Raw genomic sequence first — 19,804 nt, forward strand, 5'->3', positions numbered from 1 at the left:
ATCTAAACATGGTCCAGGGCCAGGCCCATGATGATAATAATAAGGCACTTGCCAGAAAGGCAAAATTTAAGTGCAACCCCCCAAATTCAGTAATCAGTATAAGTAATATTTTAATGGAATATTCTAAAACATAAAAATTAGTGCAAAAATTCCTGGTGAACAAAATATTAAAATTTTAAATAAAGAAAAGATATTATATGCTATATCTAGCTAAATAAGCCCTCACACTTGCCATTTGTTTTATCTTGCATTAGTTAATTGTAGAGTAACTACTTTTCAACTCATAAATGTCAGTACAAATATCATTAAACACTAAAGCTATAAATATATTGTTTTTCCATACTTGTAATTTTACTTGTTGGCCATGGACACTCAGGAGATGCACTTTATATTCAGCTGCTATTTCCAAAAGAATTTTAAGGAGATCCAATTTAATATAATGTTATTCTTCTCCCCTTCTTAATAATAATTAAATTGTTCGTGTGCTTCAGGTAAAGATATTATTACAACTAATGTCACCTTGATGGAATTATTCCACCTATTAAGTTTTTTTTTAAAAGCATTTGAATCCACAAATAAAAATAACATAATAAATTCTTTATACTTCCATACAGAAGCACTAGTGAAACTGTGTAATTTATAATAACGAATTACAACTGGAAGACAACTTAAAAAACAGGTGCTTATGTGCAATAAAATAAAAATAAGCAGACCTTGATTGCAATCAGCATGAAGTTTTCAATTATTTAAAATTCGAGAAATGTAGATAATGGGCATCATAGAGATAATTTCTTGCTGAAGCTCCCCTTCCTTGTCTAAGTTTACCATTTTGCATTAGAACAGAGGGGGCAGTCTTTCAGCTGACCTAATGAAACACTGCTGCAAAAATAAGAGGCCAATCTGTGTGCAATTGCAGTTCAGCCAGAAAGAATGCTAATTCTTCAGTGCTTTCTTTAAAGAAATTATTCAGGCTTTCTGTGGCATGGAACACTGTGACCAGCCAGGAACTGTTAGAGATGAAAATAACCTTTCTTTGTTATGACTCCCAAAATGTAGTATTTGTTTCAGTTTCATAGGAGACTCTTGTACCTAGTTTTTTTAAAAAGTGAGGGGTAGGATGCAGTGTGGAATTAGTCATGCCCTAGACATTTTCCATAAAGGATATAATTTCCTAACTTAGAATGTGCTCCCAAGGGACTTGTAAGAAGAGTACAAAAATATGATATCATTTCAAAATTGCTCAAGTATGGTCAAAGAACTCTGGTTATAGAGGAGGAGGAGGAGCTGATTTGAAGGCCCTCTCTACCCTTACTAGCTGTAGGACACTGAATTCTGATTTGAAATATCCTTTTCCATAAAACAGCGTTACTAATACCCATGTCACAGAATTGTTGTAAGGATTAAGTAAACTGACAACTATAAATAATCTATAAATTATGAACGGTTACACAAATGTCATGAAGGATTTTAAAAGATAACAAAATATAATAAGAATATAAATTAGGATTGTAAAGCCAATCTGGAAATAAAGTTAATTTTTAAATTATTGTTAGCAGTCCATGGAAGTATAAGCTAATAAACTGAGATACTGCAATGAAATCATTTCTTACATTAAGATTTTCCCTTTTAGGAACATGAATTCAAAGACTAAAGAAATATTAATGATCTTTTCAGTTTTTATTAGCTTGGGAAAGTCAATTAATTTTAAAAATACACCTTAAAAGTTATTTTCACTTACAAGAATAAAACAGAAAAAAAATCAGAAAAGCAGATGGAAAATTACTTCAGTTTGATAACTTTCCAAGTGGTTTTTAAGTAACATAAAAATAATGCATACTAAAAATAAGACAATTCCATTATAAAGGAATAATTGAAGAGTAAAAATTTTACATCATAGTACTATTTGACTACTAGTAATAACCGGAGTAGATAATATGTAAATTAAATTGGAAATTTTCAAATAATCTTACCAGGTATATTAAAAAATGTATATTTTCTTGAATTGTTACATTTTGTTTCCTTAAAATAACTTTATAAAACACAGACATATTTTGTATGACAAAAGAATTTTGAATAAAGCATATAAAATTCTTAAACTTTATTTTTTATCTTGATCAATTTCTCCTTTCTCTTTATTCTACTAACTCTTCTTTTTTTTTAAGATTTTATTTATTTATTTGACAGAGAGAGACACAGCCAGAGAGGGAAGAGCCCAAGGCAGACGCTTAACGACTGAGCCACCCAGGCGCCCCCCTGCTAACTGTTCTTGAGAAATGTTACCCACTTCGGGTTTTCATTACTATTAACATATGATTCTCAAATCTATTTCCATTCCCAAGCTCTCTTCTAAAGGCCATAGTCCTATTTTCAGTTATCTACTGGCCATGATACCTGGATATTTCCCATGGGCCCCTTAGCCCCTTCCAAAACAAACTCAACATCTCCCACCCTCTGACATCCACTTCTGTCTCTGTATTTCTGTCTGATTAAGAAGAACTGCTACCCACAAAATATGCTTTAATGTCATTTTTCAAATGCCAACTTGAGAGCCAGTAATCAAAAATGACTGAATCATATAACTTAGAAATAGTTTACTAAAACTTCACAGGGGGAAGAAAAGGAAACTGCAAAGTAAAGGATAGAAGTACTCTAGTATTGAGAAAAGAACAAAACTTATCATAATTCCCTAAGTCAAAGATACTTTAGAAAGATACACTCAGGGCGCCTGGGTGGCTCAGTCGTTAAACGTCTGCCTTCAGCTCAGGTCACAACCCCAGGGTCCTGGGATCGAGCCCCACATCGGGCTCCCCGCTACGCGGGAAACCTGCTTCTCCCTCTCCCACTCCCCCTGCTTGTGTTCCTGCTCTCGCTGTGTCTCTCTCTGTCAAATAAATAAACAAAATCTTTAAAAAAAAAAAGAAAGAAGGATACACTCTACTATTTTATGAAAAAATTAAGTGCTGCATAAATAAAAGGAAGTGTTACTATACTAATGTATAGAGTATATTTTTCTAGGAATTGATACAAATGAGAAATGTTAAAAATTTGAATGTGTTTTGATAAATCTGTTGATAGTTCCACAGTAAATGTATTAAGTCAATATCTTCCAAATTGTATTTCACTTAGAGATGTTAATGTGTTTATTTGCAGAAGGGTTAGCTATCAAATACATTTGTAAAATTCTGCATGTAATTTTCTCTGAAGATTATAATGCATATTTCCAATAAACCTGTTTAATTTGACTAATCCAATTTTTTCTAAACATTTGCAGAGTTATTATTTTTCCAAAGAAACAATTCAGTGTCCTGGAGCTTACAGTTTGCATAAAGTTGAATTCAGGGAAGCCAAATCACAGAGTACATCCCTAACCTTTAACTATGAGATCAAACAGGAAATGCTGTGTAACATACCTCTAATTAAAACTAGTAACATTCTGATTGTATTGGCCAAAACTGACCCCATGTGGTAAACCTTATATTAATAGCGATTAATTAAATAATTTGAACTGGAGATCATTTATATCCTTATAAAATAAAAACAAAATACAGGACAAGTATCAAAAGCTACAATGTAAAAACATTTCCTGAATAAAGGAAAAAAATTGAAACTATATTTTGAAAGGTCATACTGCATACTTTGGAAAATAACTTATCCCACCCCAAAACACATCCTAGTAAAATTATGAGGCTTTAAAGAAAATTAAAAAATCTTTTGGGCAGCCATATACAATGGCCAAGTCACTTATTAGAGAAAGAAATTCAGACTATCATTTCAATAGCACCTTTTAATGTGTATACATATATACATATATACATACATATATGGCCACGTGTGTGTGTGTATATATACATATATATATATATATATATATATATATATATATATATATAGCCCACCTATGCTACTATTCATCTACTAAAATATATAGGCATATATTTTTAAAACATATTTGTAAAAATGTAAGTATAAACTATTTTTTTAAGATTTATTTATTCATTTAAGAGAGAGAGAGAATGCACAAGCAAGGGGGGAGGGTGGGAGGGGAGAATCTTCAAGCAGACTCCCTGCTGAGCACCGAGCCTGGCACCTGGCTCAATCTCAGGACCGATGAGATCATGACCTGAGCCGAAACCAAGAGTTGGACGCACAACTACCTGAGCCACCCAGGCATCCCAAACTATTTTTTTAATAAATAAGTAGATGAACAGAATAGAGTGCAGGACATGAACTACAAACTAGTTTGTTTTTTTTTTAATATAATTTGTTTTGTATTTTTGTCACTGAACCATGTAAATATTTCAAGTAATTATTAAACAGAACCAATTTTAAAAAAGAGATTCTAAAATTAAAAAGTAAAGCAAAACCAATGAACCCAAATGTATATCCAGTTGGTGGCATTGCCACACTGAGAGGAACCAATGAGGAGTTGTTAATCAACAGGCATAAAGTCTCAATTATGCAAGACGAATAAGTTCTAGAGACAAGCTGTACAATATTGTCCCTATAGTGAACAATATTGTATTGCTTATAAAAACTTAAGAAGATAAATCTTGTGTTCTTACCACACACACACAAAATTAAATACACACACACACATACACACATAGTAATTTGACTGCTGATTCCTACTGGGCTAGTCTATGGGCAAAAGGAATTTAAAAAATTACCTGCTATCAGTAATAATAATATTGGTGGTAGTATTTTTATTGTACACATTGTTATAGGTATAATGTTGGATGAAATAAATGTGTGATTTTTGTGATACTATAATTTTATTATTCCTGATTTTCCTGATACAGAATCCTTGGCAAGGGAGAAAGGAGATACAGATGTAAGATAGGAGGAATTAACTAAAATTCCTGAAAGCTTGAAGTTTAATTGTAAAAATCAGTATGAACCAGCAATATATTTGTTCAAAATCAAAACAAAACGTTTTTCTTAAGTCTTCCAACAAAACAAACAAACGAAAAACCCAATAATCAACCCAGTAACCATAAGAGATCTCTTAGCAACAAAATTGAAGACTTGAAATACTAAAGAAATCCTAGAACTTGGAGACAATGGTTGATTCCAGACCAGAGGCAAGTTATGTACAGTGGGTGGTTTATAGAAAAAAACAAATTCACCTTGAGTTGGTAACTGTTAAAAGTGGGTAGTGGGTACATTAAGAATTCATTAGACTTTTCAGTCTAATTTTGTACATATAAGAAATTTTTCATAATACACACAAAATAAAACAAAAAGAACCTGGTCCCATAGTCTATTTGGATGCAAAATTTTATAATGCAGAGGGTCCATAAATGCTTTATAATCTATATAAAACACAATTTTGAAGCTCCTATAAAGGGCTACATTCCAAAGAAAATCTAAATGATGGTAACCTCTTGCAATTATGATCTGATTTTTACTTCAAAAAAGCTGCATGTATTTCTTAGCTCAAAGTTGGCTATGGACTGAATTATGTCTTTCCAAATTCACATGTAAGTCCTAACCCCAAAAGTGTATTTGAAGATGAGGTCTTTGGGAGAGAATTAGCTTTAGGTGAGGTCTTAGGAGTGGAGTCTTTGTAATGGAATTAATGCCCTTATAAGAAGAGACACTAGAGAATTTGCTGTCTTCTCTCTCTGCTGTGTGAGGACACAATGAGAAAATGGCCATCTGGGATGTAGGAAGAGAGTTCTCACCAGAACCCAACCATGATCTTAGACTTCCCAGCATACAGAACCCTGAAAAATAAATTTCTATTGTTTAAACCATCTACTTTAATGGTATTTTGTTATGGCAGCCCAGGTTGGCTGATACAGGGTCTTTCACTTGGTAGTGCTCAATAAATGGTAGCAGAATTTAAAATGGTAGATTTCTAAGTTGCCTTTAAAATTCTCAAAACACCAAAAGAACATTTTGTCTTAAACTTGAAATATTCTGAGTATACAAACATAAATCAACTACTCTGTAAAATATTCATAGTACCAGAGGCTTAAAAATGTAAATGATTAGAAACATTAAATCACCGATGTGATTACAGAATGCTACTTCATAAAAATAGAGCAGTAACAATTAGAATCATGCTACATAATAACCATCTACAATGTGGAAAAAATTTCTTGCCTTGGGCATCAAATTAAGGTGGATAGTTTTATTCTGTGTAAGAAGATGAATAACACATATCTGGTCTGTTAGAGAGAAAAAAGGGGAAACTAATTTACATTTGTTATCTTAATTAATCCTTGACAACACCAAGGGCTCATTCTACTATACCATACTATATCTAGTTTTCTACATATAAACTAAATAGCATGTTAACTACTTATATTTCTACTTATTGCTAAAATATAAGAACATAGATTTATCTCTAGTACTTTGTATTTAGCACAAAAATAAAAAATTAGTTTTTATATGAAAAAAGAACAACTGAATACAGATAAATCATTTTATTTTTACTTTTTTTCTGACTAATAAGATTTTCAACTTATCTTTAATCTGCTTTCAAAAAAAAAGTAAGCAAAGGGTATATTCATATGGGGGAGGAGATTCAAGTTTACAGTTGTGGGGTACTAATCTGTGAGAAGCTGACTATTGGCTAAGCATAACAGGATAGTGATAGTTGAAACCAATTAGGAGATAATTATACTTCAAGTTCATTATCTTACTGGTGAGAATTTTCTTAAGTAATGAGTGACAACATCTTTGAGTCCTAACTAATAATTACATAGGCAAACAGAACACTTTATACCTTTTTCCTACTCGTGTTACTAATTCACCATTCTTGAGGAGAAGGTTGTGAATAGCAATTCTTATAAGAAGAATGGATGCTCTAAGTTGGAAAATTCCTTTAAAAAGTATATTTGGATTTTGGAAGAAGTCACAGGAAAGTGGGAGAGAATAATTAATCCTATAAATATTCACTCATTCAACAGTGAGTTATTGGCTGCCTACTATGTGTCAGTAATCATAAGTCTGGGAAATCAGCCACAAATGAGACATGCAAAATCACTGTTTTCAAAATACTTATATTCTATAAGAGAACCAGTGTATAAAAACAAGTAAACAAACAAGATATTTTGTTAGTTATAAATGTTCTTTAAATATAAAACAAGTAAAATACAAAATAGAACATGCCTTAGGGAATATTTTAGATTGGATGATGGGGCAAAGCCCCTTGAAGGCAGTGACAGGCAAACACCTAATTAACGAGAAGGAACATACTATTGGGGGGGTCTGGTGGAAAATATTCTAGGCATAGGGAACCTCTAGTGCACTGGCTCTCTATATTAACCCTCAATTTTGAATCTCAGATTGCACTGTAGAGTACCTCTTCTTACTACACTCATCTACCCATTTCTCAGAAATCTTTGCCTATTGTCAAAACCTCCGTCAATCTCATCTCAATTTGGGGTCAATATCTATATGTATGACTCCTTCAACCCTCTGGCCTCTAGATTCTTTGACTACTTCTCATTCAGTGATCTTCTCATCAACACTACCTCAGCTCCTCTGGTCATATCAATAAGAAAACCCCTCCATATCTCAATTTCTAGCACCACACTCCCCGATGACTATACCTCCTTTCTTTCCAGTTCACTCACTCTAAGTACCCTGACTGCAATGATTCTCCTATCCCAGCAGGACCTACAATCCATGGATTTACCACCTATTTCCTGTCTTTCATCCCCAGTTCATCCCTACCATACAACATTACTGAATGGTTTTGCGTTACATTCATGAACAGTATCCTGAAAAGGGCTGTTAAAACAGACCATTCACTCTCCCACTGTCCTAGTTTACTGTTTTATACTTACTCTTCTCTCCTTAAACTGTGAACATTTCCTCCCGCATTCCATCCTTACTGAATAAACACCATGTAAGTGTTAGTCTACAAAACCACAACCTCCACTTGTACATAAGATTCTATCCCTCTCACCTGCTGGTATCATTTTGGTAAATCTCCCCTTGTCTTCTTGTATCAACAGTTTCTTTCTACACTCATTTTTCATTTCTATCAACATACAAACTTGCTGTGACTTCTCTTTTCCCAGATAAATTTCTTTAGAAGAGTAAGCAAATTAGAAATAGAAAATAATTTTTTTTTCTGGAAGAATAAATGGTAAGACTAGCCAAGCAAACTTTAAAATTTACAGAATTGATGAAGCTGTGGTTGTATTAAAAGTATTAGAACATATTACAAAATTAATGTGGTGAAAATTTCACATGGTTAAGAAATTCAAAAGAAAATGTAGAGATAGCTGGTAACATATAAAACATATTTAACTTTATAAATATTTAATGATATAAAATAAAATAAGAGATACTATTCTTGCTTATACTTAAATGTATGCATTATAATTTATCATATATGTCTATATACATACATATATACATGCAAAACATACACACACCTATGTATCTATATTTTTACCTATCTATAAATGTAATGTACCCAATATTGTGAAACATACAAGAAAGTAGCTATTCTCATACTAGTTGGGACATCAGCTGATAACTTCCTGAAGGTAACTTGGCAATATAAAGCAAAAGTCTAAAAAATGTGGTTATTTTATAACAGCAAAAAATTAAAAATATAAATTCCCAACAGTAGATTAAATAAATTATAATACATCCTTACGTTAGATATGATAGGGCAATTAAAAATCATAATCTTGAAGAATGTGTAACGATATCTGACATTGCTCCAGGCACACTGCCACATCCTATAAAACAGTGTAAAACAAATGGTCTCATTTTTCTAAAATATTCATTGTAATATTTATTATAAATAATATACCAAAAATGATAAGATAGCAAGGAATTAGGAGTAGCTATTCTGAGTTATGAGCTACGGGTAATTGCAGTTTTCTTCAGTATTTTCTACCTTTTTTAATAGCAGTATATTCAGAAAGTTAAAAAAGCAACAAATATTAGAGATGAAGATGAAAAAAAGCAAAGAGGCAAATTGGGATAAAGTTTTCTTCTCTTCCCTTTTTTTTTAGTGGGAATTGGTTAGAATAACTAGAGTCTCAGGAGAGTCACATGGTTTGCAGCCCCTTGTACAGGAAAAATTAGCTTATTGCAGGGTCTTCGCCACCACTATCACAATAACCAGGGATGGAAAGTCACCTATAAAAATGACAATGCCAGTGGAACCACACTGCTTGAAGCTCTGGATTGCATTTTGCCACCAACTCATCCAACTGACAAGCCCTTTCATCTACCCCTCCAGGACGTCTACAAAATTGGTGGTATTGGTACTGTCCCTGTGGGCCAAGTGGAGACTGGTGTTCTTAAATCTGGCCTGGTGGTCACCTTTACTCCACTCAATGTTACAACTGAACTAAGTCTGATGAAATGTACCATGAAGCTTTGAGTAAGCCTCTTCATGGGGACAATGTGAGCTTCAATGTCAAGAATGTATCTGTCAAAAAAAAAAAAAAAGAATGTATCTGTCAAAGATGTTCATCCTAACAATGTGGCCAGTGACAGCAAAAATGACCCACCAATGGAGGCAGCTGGCTTCATGGCTCAGGTGATTATCCCGAACCATCCAGGCCAAATCAGTGCTGGATATGCCCCTGTGCTGAATTGTCACAGAGCTCATAATGCTTGCAAGTTTGCTGAGCTGAAGAAGCAGATCATCGTTCTGGAAAAAAGCTGGAAGATGGTTCCAAGTTCTTGAAATCCGGTAATGCTGCCATCATCGATATGGTTCCTGGCAAGCCTATGTGTGTTGAGAGCTTCTCTGACTATCCTCCTCTGGGCCGTTTCGCTGTTCGTGACATGAGACAGACGGTTGCCGTGGGTGTCATCAAAGCAGTGGACGAGAAAGCAGCTGGAGCTGGCAAGGTCACCAAGTTTGCTCAGAAAGCTCAGAAGGCTAAATGAATATTATCCCCAATACCTGCCACCCCAGTCTTAATCAGTGGTGGAAGAACGGTCTCAGAACTGTTTGTGTCAATTGGCCATTTAAGTTTAATAGTAAAAGACTGGTTAATGGTAACAATGCATCGTAAAACCTTCAGAAGGAAAGGAGAATGTTTTGTGGACCAGCTGCTTTTTTTGTGTGTGTGTGGCAGTTTTAAGTTACTAGTTTTTAAAATCAGTACTTTTTAATGGAAACAACTTGACCAAAAATCTGTCACAGAATTTTGAGACCCATTAAAAGCTTAATGAGGAAAAAAAAATGGATTGAATGAGATATCCCCTTTAGCTTAGTATTTTAATTACTTGTTTGTTTGATTTAGTAATACAGAGGAGAATAAGGGGAAGCATAGTATTATTGTTTTTATAAATCAGATGGTACTGTAGAGTTTAAAATGTTACACTTCAAATTTTTCGTCTTTAACTTTTGTGATATCATTTTAAAATGTTAAGTAATAGTTTTCAAAATTATTGGGAACTCTTGGCAACAGAGATTAGAATTATAAACAATTTAATATACCATGAAATTGTCTTATTTGGAATTAAATAAAATAACCACAAATTGAAATCTATTCTCGGATCTCACTCATTAATGCTAGCACCTAGATGTAGGATGAGAAACAAGCCTGATCCCATACACAATCAGATATTTTTCAAAATAGTGTCACATAAAGGGTCCACCATTTGAAATATTTTAATTGTTTCACATATTTCAATATTTTAACAGAAGCTCTAGACTTTATAAGGAAAAGAACCTGAAAAGTCCTAAGGTTACTGTCTGGACTCAAGTAAGAGAGTATCACTCATAGGACAATGAATGTGCTACACACGTTGTAGCTCTGAAACAGTGAATTTAGGACAAGTTCAATTGCACTAAGGCATGGGCTAATAAACATCAAACAAAGCAGTCATTGTAAGCCAAGGCTCATCTATTATAAACATGTGATCACACAGGGCATACTAAAGTCTTTGGTCTTGTGTTAGTGCACAGTGATCAAAAGAAATATATTCTATATTTTGTTAACTTGCACATAAAAAACAATCAGGGATTTTATAAATATAAATATATTTTTACAAATACAAAATAAAAATGTGAAATAAAAAGATGTAGTTTCACTCCAAATTAACAACGATTATAAAATAATTGGATTTTAAGAACCACAAAATATAGATCACAAGATTTTGCAGATGTGCCCTATCAATTATCATTTTCTTATAAAAAGATCTTTGATTTATAAGGCTCTTTAAAGAATATATAATCTCATTTGATCAATGTAAGCACATCTTGCGACAGAAAAGATAGCTCTAATTTACACATGAGGAAGCTACAGCTCCTCAAGCCTCGTTCTTTTGCTGATATAGCTAGTCAAATTGTGGGTATAGAACCAGTCTTCTGAAACCCATTATATTTTTCCTTTCATTGAACCATAGTGTTTTTGTACAAAATCCTTGTCCAACATAAACTGAAAATTAAGGAGGCCTGTTTGATATTTTATCATGGTTTCCTCTTGTGATGTCAAGTGACACCATGCTCTTCCCTTAGTCTGCCATGCCCAAGAACCACACCTTTTATTTTCCTCTCTCCTTTGACTTTCTCCTGATATAAAATTTTTAAATGTTCAAGTCTTCCTAGGCTAAAAGAAGCAGCTTAAAGAAACAACCTAAACTAGAATATAAGATATTGAGGATTGAGATTTTTGTAAATTTTGTTCACAATGTCCACTTTGTTTAAGGCTACCTGGAATAGTGTCTGGTATAAAGGAGATACTTAGTAAACTTTTATTAAAATATAAAAGTTCCCTTGGTCTACCTCACTTTAAAGCTACTAATCTCTCATGAGATGTCCTTTTGCTATCATGGTCAAATATCTTGAAACTTCAGTTCACTGTACTGTAGCTTCATAAACAACTGGGAGGTAATCAATAACCTCCTAATAATCAAAATGTAATGGTATCTTTTTAGTTTTCCTCCTATTAGAACTCATTTACAAACTGAACACTCTTTCTTATAAATGTTATTCTAGTCACTATTATTGCTATTTTATCTTTGTTTTCTTTGTCCCTTTCTGTTTTCTTTCTCCTTTTCTGCATTGCTTCCCTTACCTAAATAAATAATAAAATTCTTTAATTATGACCTTGGCCTCCTCTCCTCACTTTGCTAGTTCTCCCTGGCCGTATCTTTTACATCATGGTTTAAATTACTGTAACTGTGCCACTAATATCCAAAACTGTTTGTGAACCTCATCTCCTGACTGAGCAAAAAGATTGCACATCCTGTCTTCTTGAATGACCCACAGGACCTCAAACATAACATCTGCAAAATAGACATTTTTTTCTTTATAATCCTCTTTCACCAAACTGAGTTTTCACACTTCTATTCCCTCACTAGCACATTTCTTTTTTCTGATTCTCAGCTGATGTCTATGCTTTCTATTTCTTTGAAAAGAAAGAGGCAACCAAAAGAGAAGTCCTAAATATTGCCAATACCACATCCACCAATTTACGTTCATCTGTGTCCATAAACCACTTATTTTCTTCTGTTAATATGCATAACCTGCCCTACTCCTACCTAGTGCTAATCCCTCCTTATGTATTTGGAACATATCCATACCTTTTTAGCTACTCAAAGACAACACTCCAAAATCTGTCCCCACCCACCTGCCTCCTGGATTGTTTTTTCACCAAAAGATTCCCAATATCATGCAAAACTGATTTTTAAAAATTTTCCATCTTAAAAAGTGACAACAAACTCTTTTGATCCACATCTGCATCCAACCACTATTTCACTTCTCTGCTTTCATTTACAGCAAGACTCAAAAGAGGCGTAAATACTATCCCCCTTTCTTTTCCCATCCTCTTGAACTAGTTCAATTAGGCTTATATTCTCTCGGATCTATGCAGTAGCTCTTGTCAAGGTCCCAGTGACTGCTGCACCACCAAATTAATGGCCAATCATCAATTCTCTTTCAAAGAAACTAGTAGGAGTATTTGACATAGTATAGCACTCGTTCTTTCTCGAGAGTTTCAAGACTTCACTAACCAAATATATAAAAGAGGGAACATCTTGTCCACAATATCCCAGACCTCGATACCCCTTCTTCCCCACACCTCTTCTCCCCCTTAGCCAGCTTTACTGAAGCTCTTCACAGTACCTGTTACTACCTGACATATAGTTACTTGTGAAATATAGGCTTGATGGCAGCAAGGACTTGTGTTTATATCAGGTCCAGCACATATTAGCACTCACTAAAAACCAGTTTTTACTATTTGCACTCAATAAAAATTTCACATGTATAGGACTAAGCATAATCATCAAAAGAAATATTTTTTTCAGTAAAAATATCATTGGTGGGTTAAACTGAAAAGTGGACAAGGGAGATATAGGCTGTCTACTTTAAATGTACTATATATCTATTTTGCTACAATACCTGGTCCACTGTGTGAAGTCAATAAATGTTAATTTATGTTAATGTACCGTAAATCTTTAAAAAAAGGACAACTCTATATAATTATGATATAGCTTAGTTCCTAAACTGTTCTTACAAAATGGAATAGAATCCAGAGAAATAATAAAGTATTGGTGCTCTTTAATTAGCACTTATAAATCAGAACACCAAGTTAATCATTCCTGTAACAACTGAAAGAATTGAAATAATTCATTGATGTCAAGAATGCTATGCTATAAGACCAAATATAAGAACTTAGAGGTGTTTTATCTCTTTTCAGGCTTACCATATTGTAATTTTAACTTGGCAAGAAAAGATAGATTAAAAATACATGTTGCACCTATAATTTATTAGAAAAGCATTTTCTCTTCTGCTAAATTGTTTCTTAGATTGATTCCTCTGACTTTATCCCACTCTTTTTTGTTATGCTTGGTGGTTTCCAATTAGACTTGTAGATAGATAAACAGTTGATTGAATCAGTAATGCAATATTTGTAATAAAACATCTAATAATTAAGACATTAGAAATCAATATGTTAATGTCATTTTTGTGATTAAACAGTGAAAATGAAAGCCAAAGTTCTATTTAAACACAGTTTTCATTTTGTATTGTGTTTTAAATATCTTGAGAACAACAGCAACATTTATAAATAAGCACAATTTTCAAGTACAACAACTATTCCAATATGAAAATAAATATCTTAAGAATAGAGTACTGTATGCATGCGTAACCAATCTTTAGAAACTTTAGATTATTTCAGATCATTTTGGGAACAGTGTTATATAATTTACCTGGGTTTAAAATTCCATCTGACAATCACTAGCTGTGAGAATTTTGCAAACTACTATGCCTTGAGCCCTTCAACCTCAACATCTGTAAAGTAAGACTATTACCTACCTCATCAGTTTGTTGCAGAGATTAAAAGTGATATATATCTTTTATGTAAACCTTGGAGTTACTTTTCATTATTCCTTCTCCTTCAACCCCTCAGTATGCAGTCTTTCTTTCCAATGTCTCTCACCTAATAATTAACACTAAACCTGGCCTCTGCCCAGGTGGTCACCTCATATTCCACCTTTACTCCCCTGTAGATCCTTTTGCACCCAATATTAGCTCTCAAAAGTACTACAAACCACTACCAAACTGTACATTCCACCGTCCTCTCCAAATATCTGTAATGACCCCCACTGCCTATAGAATGAAGTACAAATTTCTGAATTTATTTTATGCCATCCACAGTCTGGTATCTTGCCTACACAGCTTTATAACCTAATAGTCTCCTTCATGAATACTCCATTTAACTCAACAAGTACTACTCATTGCCTAGAAAGAAGTAATGCAAATTCAAACCTCCTTTATCAAAACAGTTCTCCATTGCCTGCAATGGACTTGCCCTTCTCTGTATTACAGCTTCCTATTAAGGAACATTTTTTAACAGCAAATCACAGTCAAGTCCATTAATGTTCATTATGATTTATTTTTCTTACAATATTTGTAATGTTATTTATGCTATCATTTTACAGAAATAACCTCCTGACTGGACTATTTCTTCTTTTGCTCTCCAAAATACATTCTCCGTATAGCAGCCAAACTGATATTTTAAAAAAGCAAATCATATCAGGTCACAGCCCTGCTGAAAAGCTTCTACTGGGTTCCTATACTCAGAAGAAAAGACAAAGCATCAGGCATCACTCTGCAGCTGCCTGCCCTGCCTCCTCATTTCTGCTCTGGGATTTATCACTCTGCCCTTGCTCACTAAGCTCCTGGAACCCTACACTTTTATTCCTCTTTGTCTATGTAATTCTTCCCACACATCTCCGCATGGCTTAGTTCTCTGACAAGACCTTCTGTGACTACCTTTTCTAAAAGATTCGCCAAAACATACACACGTGCGTGAGCACAGGCACATATACACACACATACACAGTCACACATGATCACTCCATCCTTTCCCTTGCTTTGTTGTCTTCTTAGAATTTATCATCATCTGTACTTATTTATTAATTTCTGATGTTACCATATTCCCAACACTTCAAATGGAATGTAAACTCCATAGAGCAGAGATAATCTTCTTTACAGCCGTATCCGTAATTCACTATATTGGAAATGCTCGATAAACATTTGTTCAATTACTAAATTAATCCTCCTGTTAAAAAGCATACAATCTGTTTCCTTAACCAGAATATAAGTTTCTTAAGGAAAGAGATTTGTCTGAATGCTCTAATGTTCTTGATATTTTTTTTTAAATCAAGTAGAACGATAGTTTAAAGTAAAATGCATGCTAAGCATTACATGCAAAGTAGAATTTCCAAAGTGAAACAGAAAATAGAGCATAAAATAAAAATATCTTTCTACCCATTTTATAAAATATCTGGTTTCTTATTCAATGTGCTATGAAAAACTGCTTTATGCAGAGATTTCATTGCCAAAATCATCTGCAAAATTATTTTGTACAGATTTTTAGCTCTTTTGAAATCAAACTAAATCACAAGGATTTGCAAATCCTAAATAAATTGAATTCCTTAATTCCAGGCCCCACAAAGCCCACGAGGGGCCTTTTGGTCAGTCAAGTGTATATTTCTAAAATCAGGACAATGATTTCTAAGCTTTTTTTCTTAGCGTCGCCAGACAAATTTCTCTTTATGATAATATAGATGGGTAGCATAAATCAATAAAAACACCGATACACTTAAAACTTCAAAGGGAACCATAATAATTCACAATAATTCGAAATCTAGCAGCAAACTATTTTGTTGAGCTATTTTTTTTTCCATCCCCCTACTCAACCTCAATGCTGAAGTTTACAGTGAAAAGTTTAAAAAAGCAGACAAGAGTGGGTAAGCAAAATGCCTGGCACATAGTTATCATTCACTGACTATTTTTAAGAAAATAAATAAAACAGTTTAAAGGACCCTCAATAAGGAACATGACAAAACATCTGATCTCAGAATATTATTATAATACTAGTATAACTGTCAACCAGTTTAAAAAAGTGAGATAGAAATGCAGTATGTGATCGTTTCACCTTAAAGGATATACACCAATTGAGACGAAAGGAATTATGAATTTTTCCAACTGGAAATTAAATAATAGAGACAGAATGGGTTTTCATATTAACTTATATCATTAAGTTAATTTCCTCAACTATGCAAATCATTTAGCTTATATTCATAAACATAACTCATACCATTTGTTTTTTAATTAATAATGAATAAAGAACTAATTTCTTTAATAAATTCTAGAATATCCAAGACTCTTTGAAACAGTATTTTTAATACTTTAAAATGTTATGAAATTAAATATCATTGGTATATAGGAGACTGGCCAACATTTTATCTTTTTTAAAAGTGAAGCATTTGATGCCAATACCCATATCTTGATTGAAAATGACTGTAATAGTGAAGGGACTGAGGATGTCAATAATAATTATGGGAATACTAATAATTGAAAAGTTAAATTCTCTATTCTCTCTAATGTTCTCCAAGAAAGTGATTTTATTTTTCACATACATCCCGCTAATATTATATTTGTTATGCCTCCATATAAGAGTCTTCACACCCACACATCTCTTGTCCCAGTAAACCTATGAATCTATCATTAGAGATTTCTTCTCTGTCCATTCTTAAAAACTGGGGAACCCCAGAGATTCTTTCTGCTTCTTCCTACATTCACCCTCAATGGCTTTAACAACCACTTTTATTGCACTAATTCCCAAGTCTCTCTCTGCCACTTAGTACCTCTATTCTAAGTTCCTGCCCTATGTCCTTTTTTAAAGGAACTGAATGTACTTTTCTTGAAAGGATTTTGTACAAAAATATTAACTGGAGTTTCTTTTATCACCTCTGGCCTCCTGTATGGGGTTTCATGTTACCATACCTGTTTCTCAAGTTACAAACCTTACTAGCTAACTTCACTTCTTTCTCTACCTCTTTCCCAAATGTGACACGCCTTCTCAAGTCTCACTCCATCCATGCATTCATCCTTGGTGCTTTTTTATTTCTTTTCAATTTTTTTTTATTTTATTATGTTATGTTAATCACCATATATTACATCATTGGTTTTTGATGTAGTGTTCCATGAGTCATTGTTTGCATATAACACCCAGTGCTCCATGCAGAACATGCCCTCTTTAATACCCATCTCCAGGCTAACCCATCCCCCCACCCCCTCCCCTCTAGAACCCTCAGTTTGTTTCTCAGAGTCCATAGTCTCTCATGGTTCGTCTCCCCCTCCGATTTCTCCCCCTTCATTTTTCCCTTCCTACTATCTTCTTTTTTTTTTTTAACACACATATTCCAAAAACTTAGTCCATATTACCTCATTTCATCTTTATAACAATCATTTACATTAACACCATTTTATAGACAAAACTGATGGACAAAAGGTAAGTAATGTGATAACATAGCTTGTGAGTGGCAGAGCTGAGATCTTTCACTATTGTAACAATCTCCTATCTCTTTGTCACTCCTTCTAATTATCTTTTTCAGATATTGTTTTGCCCGTCATTGCCCACATAACAGTTCAAACTTATTAGTATCTCAAATAAAGTTCTTGAAAGTCTACAGCAAGTGTAATTGTCCAAGCTTACCTCCTGACACTCCTTACCCCACACCATGTGTTCCTGCTGAACTGAACAGAATGAAACTCAGGACATGATGGATCCTTTCTCAACCCCATGATTTTGTGCATGCCTTAACTGCTTAGAAAACTGTCCCAATCTCTCCCCCAAAAATACCTTACAACCAGACACAAAGCTTTCTTCTTCCATGAAGCCTCTCCTTCATCACCAGACTGCAGATTAACCTTGTTCTGTTCTCCAGATTTCCATAACATTATATTCACATATCTGACACATGCTCTACTTTAAGTTAAAAGAATTTAGTTGTTGGCTAATCTATCTTCCTTCCTAAGGATAATCTCCTCCAGAGTCAGAGATTGTATCATTTTCTCATCCAATTATATTAGTTGCATATCTACTACATGATAATGCTTAACTCAGTGCCTGCTCATAGTAGACAATCAATAAATGGTGGATGCAGAAAATTACCAGAGCACCATAATACAAAGCAGATATTCATGGAAAGGGTAATTCTTATTAGATAGCCTTCAAGATCAAGGAGACTTATAAGAGAACTAATACAAGAGCCTGAAAGGTCTCTAGGGATAAAAGGCAAAGAACATGAAAGAGGATGAGATATAGAAATGACGGAGGAGTTCAAAAGCAGCAAAGACAAACTTTACTCCCTTGAAAATTTGTCATTTCTGAGATATTAAATAATCAAATGCAAGTTGATTTGGATAGAATTCTCTGCAACAAAGACAAAGCATTTTCTTTTTTCCTTCTTTGTGTAAACTCTTGGTTCGGCTATTGACCGATGGAGCTATTATGGTGAAATACCACTCTACTAAATGCTTTCAGTTTTAGCCCATTTAAGCTATTGTAAAACTCAACTTGGCAGTCACCTGCTGCACAGTGAAAGAGCAGGATAAATGAAACTTCCCTGAAGTTCTCTTTATCTTTAAACTGTAGGAGAACATTATTGGCTCCCTCCAGTTGTGGCTAGGTTACATGGGTTATATTTTAAACATTTTAGGCCAAACTCCCACTGTAATGTGATATTATTGAGCCAGTTTGTCTAACTTGAGAGAAAGCCCTATTATTATGAGTAGAAGTAGTTTTGCTTCATTTTTTGAGAGTATACATAAAACACTTGGAAAGGTTAGAAATCTAGATTTTTTTTCCCTTTTGAGTAAATGGGAAAACAAGAAAAGAAATTCACTCTCAAAGTAAAATTTAAAAAGTAACAAGTTCAGATGTGTTTAATTAGTGATGATAATATATTACAAATTCACTGCTAGGATTTTAAATTTTTCCATTAAAATTCAATTGATCTAATAATAGTTATAAACATCTAACACAAAAGATAAAACAAGGTCATACTTGTAGTCAAGGAAAATAAGTCTGAAGTAAAATCAATTAATCTACTTTGCTTCTCTGAGAGTTGACATTTACTATTCATTACATTGAAAAATTTACTTTAGGGGCGTCTGGGTGGCTCAGTTGGTTAAGCGACTGTCTTTGGCTCAGGTCATGATCCTGGAGTCCCAGGATCGATTTCCGCATCGGGCTCCCTGCTTGGCAGGGAGTCTGCTTCTCCCTCTGACCCTCCTCCCTCTCATGCTCTCTGTCTCTCATTCTCTCTCTCAAATAAATAAATAAAATCTTAAGAAAAAAAAAGAAAAATTTACTTTACCACTCAATATCACATTTCCTCATCTGTAAAATAAAAATAATATGCAAATGCACTGGTTGTTTCAAGTATTCAGTTGATATTTATAATATTTGGTACAAATAGGTGATCAATATATGTCATTTGAAATGAAATTTAAACACAGTAAAGGAATAAAATTCAGTCTCTCATTGAGGGGATTGCTCAATAGCCTTTA

General features: G+C 33.7%; 1 protein-coding gene and 1 pseudogene across 2 annotated transcripts in view; one reads left to right on the forward strand and one right to left on the reverse strand.

Annotated features, from left to right (window-relative positions):
• The window catches only part of CNTN1 (contactin 1), a 361,942-nt gene that overhangs the window by 298,777 nt on the left and 43,361 nt on the right, over positions 1–19,804 (reverse strand). The gene's annotated exons all lie outside the window — the stretch shown is intronic.
• On the forward strand, positions 9,404–9,926 carry LOC118009037 (annotated as a pseudogene).

Source organism: Mirounga leonina, unplaced genomic scaffold (genome assembly GCF_011800145.1).
Source record: "Mirounga leonina isolate KUSES-001 unplaced genomic scaffold, KU_Mleo_1.0 Mir_126, whole genome shotgun sequence".
Lineage (NCBI taxonomy): Eukaryota > Metazoa > Chordata > Mammalia > Carnivora > Phocidae > Mirounga > Mirounga leonina.